Raw genomic sequence first — 4,533 nt, 5'->3', positions numbered from 1 at the left:
ATCCTTTTCTTCTCTTCCTCCCTATCTGTCTTTCATTCTTGCTTGCTTTCTTACCTTTCTATATTTCTTCCTTCCTTCAATCCTTCTTTCCAGAGAAGACTTGAGACTTGACTTGACTTGGGTTCTGGTGACTTGGGACTTGACTCTGACTTGTACTTTGGTGACTTGAAAAGGTTTCTAGTAGTCCCTTATACCCAAGACCTGACTTTATCCTACATTATGAGGACACAAGGAGGACTTTAGTAGAATAGCATGAGGGGGGGACTCGACTCACATGACTAGGACTCGAGTCATACTTTTAATAGCTTGAGACTTGACTTGATGCATGAAGAGAAGACTTGAGACTTGACTTGACTTGGGTTCTGGTGACTTGGGACTTGACTCTGACTTGTACTCTGATGACTTGAAAAGGTTTCTAAAGTCTTGACTTGAGATCTTGTGTTTGTGTAAATGACTTAGATTGAAAGTGATGAGATTTGTTCCAGCAGACGACTGAATTTAAATTCTGTTTTCTGAATTTGTATGGAATGATTGAATTTATTGAAGTTGAAACTGATTATAGAAATCAAACTCATGATGCTCTTACCAAGTTTTTATCCTATTAAAACCATATTGCATTGAAAAGTTCTAGATATTTAGTTTTCTTTAAGATATTAAATTGATACTGGACTACTGTTCTACATTTAGACTTGAGACTTGACATTAATGATATGGACTTGACTTGGACTTGACTTGGTGATCTACATTTAGACTTGAGACTTGAGACTGACCTGGTCACACCTCTGCTTCTTACTTTCATTTTTCCTTCCTGCTTGCTTGCCTCTCTTTCCTTCCCATCTGTCCAAATATATTCTTTCTCTCCTCTCTGCCTCTTTCTCATCTTCTTTCTTTCACCCGTCTCTCTTTCTGTCATGCACACTTTACTCTCTCTCTCCCCTCCCTGTCTCTTTCCAGCTCACTCTCCTTCTCTTTATTCTCTCTCTCTCTCTCTCTCTCTCTCTCTCTCTCCGGTGAGGGTTTCTCTCTCTCACTGACTCATCTCTCTCTCCTGACAGGGCCGGCGGTTCAGCCCTCGCTCCTCTCTCTCTGTGATCTCTTTACGTTTGTGTTGAATCTCTCTGGAGCGTTTTCACAGAGAAATTGCACCACAGAGACTCTCAGACTCCAATCAGTATGAATGACATGAATGTATTTTCTGAGGTACAGTGCTTCTCAAAGCGCTAATCCCCCGGTTCCTCATTTAGTTGATGCTGGTGACACTTTTTGGTCCCGAGTCTGGTCTCAGGAAATTTTGTGAAATGAGGATGAGGATGTCTTAAAATTTAAATAACATGCTGCGTGTTCAGAAAGTGAGAGAAATCTATTTCAGCAGAAAGGATCAGCTGGAGGAGACGGGACAGGAAGCAGGAAGTAGTTTGACGGTGGACAGTCAGGGTGGTGGAGGTCAGAGGTCGGAGGTCGGGGGGCAGATGGTTCAACTCCCAACTCATGACCACAAGTTTTCATTTACTGAACCGTAAGCGAAACCTGAAGCTAACTGTTTTTGCTTCATCATCTTTTACTTCTGTGGTCGCTTTCTGTTTCATCACTTTTATCTCTTTTATTCATCCTTTCTTATTTCTCCTGTCTTTTCAGAATCAGAATCAGAATCAGCTTTATTGGCCAAGTATGTACACATACAAGGAATTTGACTCCGGTTTTTCGTTGCTTTCAGTGTACTTACACAGAATAAATATACAGCTAAAACAAGGATAACAAGATGAACAGAGGTAAACCTAAACATTTAACTACTATGTACAAATATGCATACGGTATATATTTAAAAAAAAGTATATATATATATATATCTATGTAAACAACCCTAGGACAATAGTGCAATGGTGCAGAGTGCAAAGATGCTGGAATAAATATGGAGTTGTTGGTGTAACAGGTTACATTATATACATGAGTTATTACACATTACATACATTATACACACATTATTTACACAATCATATATTGGTACTTTTACTTCTGTTTTGCCATTGACTCAATGCTGAAGTGTTGATTTTAGCACTTTGTAACAGTGTTTTGTAAGGTGCTATATAGATAAAGTTTATGATATTATTATAGTTGCCTAAACCCGAACTATTAGCTATCATATTACAATGCATGCCGTATGTTTCTTCGTTTTTCAAATACAAACTTGACAGTATCAAACCTAGCTTGAACTGAACTGCTGACAGGAAAATGACAGGAAAGTGTTTTTGAGGATTATTTCCTGGAGGAGACTTCCATTTCTTCTGCACTGAGATGAAAACACTTGACTCAGCTCAATGAAATCAGGAGAAAACAGAAAGTTTGGCTTCATGTTTGCTGTGATGGATTATCTCGCTCTGTGGAAGTTTGCTTTTCAAACCGGACAAGAATGAATGAAGGAGAAAAACGAGCGCTGAGATCTGCTACTATGCTGACTGTGTGCAGAAACAGAGAGGAAGCTGGACCTGCTGCTGCTGACTTAAAAAAACCCCACTGGTATTCTCCTTTAGCAGCACAGGAGATGGTCACATAAAATCTTGTGGTTTGGATATTAATCACAGTGAGAAGGTCCATGTGAAGGCGTTAATTCCAAAATGCCATAAATCCATGTTGATAAAAATGTCACCGCTTTAAATCTTTCAGTTATTTCCAAACCACAGATGATCACATCCTCAAAACAGAAATATTTAATGAGCAAAAGACCGTTAGGAATGGATAATCTAATGTTTTTCATTGGTTTCACACTCTTGAACGTTCTTTGTTGACAGTGAAAAAGCAAAAAAACGAGCACTGACATGTGTAACTATGCTGACTGTGTGCAGAAACGGAGAGGAAGAATGAAAAGTTAAACAAAACCGATGTTATCCTTTAAATCTTTACCCAGTCTTTGAATCTCACTGCTCCCTTCATCTCTGTCTCTGCTTGTTTAAAAGCCTCATCTTCCGTCTCCGAGTCTGATGTTTCTCTAAACTGTAACTGACAGCCGGTTTTGTCTCCAGCGTAAGGAAAAGGCTTCGTGACGTTGGGGTTCAGCCAAACACATCCGACCCGCAGCCTGAATTAGCCTGAAAAGAGCCGGAAAAAACAGCGTTCATCTCAATAAAAAAAAGAAGAAAAAAAAGAAAAGCGTGTGACGGGTCGGTGACGTTCTGTTTTGTTCTTTTACAACAGAGACTCCTCCGTTCATAACAGCGGCTGTTTATTCGGAGCGGGGTTGCCGTTCATGCAGACCGGCAGATACGCAACACTTTAATGCCTCCGACAAAACCTCCGGAAGGAAAATCTCGCTCACACCATCTGTCAAAAGCGATCCGCTCGGATTACATGCCTCCAGTTCCCGACAAAGAGGCTAAGACAGAGAGCTGTTCCTCTGCAGAACATAATCCTGTTTAAATTCACTCACTGGATTTACGATAAAGACGTCCAAAAGCCAGGGAGAAGTTATTTTGGTCCGAGTTACAAGAAACTGGAGGAAGAAGAAGAAGAAGACGATGACACCTCCAGACTTAAACAGCTGCAAAAACACAATACAGGAGCTACAGTTAGTGGAAAAATGAACACAGAAAATTAAATCTAGTGAAGATTTATTTGAAAATAGATGGGACTTGGTCAGAGCAAAACTACGATAAACTACTATAAACTATGTAGTAGTTTATAGTAGTAGTAGTAGTAGTGGTGGTAGTTTATATTCTGTACATCAAGTAAGCCCAACTGTTTGATACAGGATAAATATCAAGTTTATCCTGTTTTCCTTGTTTATTGCATAGGCAGCTACATATAGACAGATCTGCATATTCCTACATACTAATATGTATATGTACACATAGTATATAGATTATTTATTCATTCATTTATTTATTTAGTTTCACTTTAACTTTTTTTGTTGTATACTGTTGAATTTAAATCTTTTTTTGGGGGGGCGCTTTATGTGTTGTGTCTGGTCTATTTTTCTTTTTTTTTTCTTTATTTCTTGCTTCCTTCCCTTTCTTATTATTTCCTTCATTCCTTCCTTCCTTCCTTCCTTCCTTCCTTCCTTCCTGCCTTCCTTCCTGCCTGCCTGCCTGCCTGCCTGCCTTCCTTCCTTCCTTCTTTCCTTCCTTCCTTCTTTCTGTCATTCTTGCTTCCTTCCTTCCTTCCTTCCTCCCTTCCTTCCTTCTTTCTGTCATTCTTGCTTCCTTCCTTCCTTCCTTCCTTCCTTCCTTCCTTTATTTCCTGCTTGCTTGGTTCCTTCCCTTCTCGTTCCTGCCTTTCCTTCATTCCTATCTGTCCAAATATGGATGGGCACAGGCTAAGCAACCGGGGGAAATTAATATAAAAATATATATAGATATATAGATATAAATGAATATGATTACTGCTTGTTGAATACAGTAAATTAACTTTGTAATATTAAAGTCATTTTGGGCACGTGTGTGATGTCGCCTCGCCTCCTGACCCGACGGGTTGTAATGCGGATCTGATTTGATGAACTTTTCAACACTGCTCACTAATTCTTTAATTGGCTTTTCAATTCAA

Source organism: Centroberyx affinis, unplaced genomic scaffold (assembly GCF_046629955.1).
Source record: "Centroberyx affinis isolate AG114_WGS23_722 - 3 ecotype Tasmania unplaced genomic scaffold, CSIRO-AGI_Caff_v1 ptg001160l_1, whole genome shotgun sequence".
Taxonomy (NCBI): Eukaryota; Metazoa; Chordata; class Actinopteri; order Beryciformes; family Berycidae; genus Centroberyx; species Centroberyx affinis.
The sequence above is the reverse complement of the archived record's forward strand: the minus strand, read 5'-3'. Positions refer to the sequence as shown.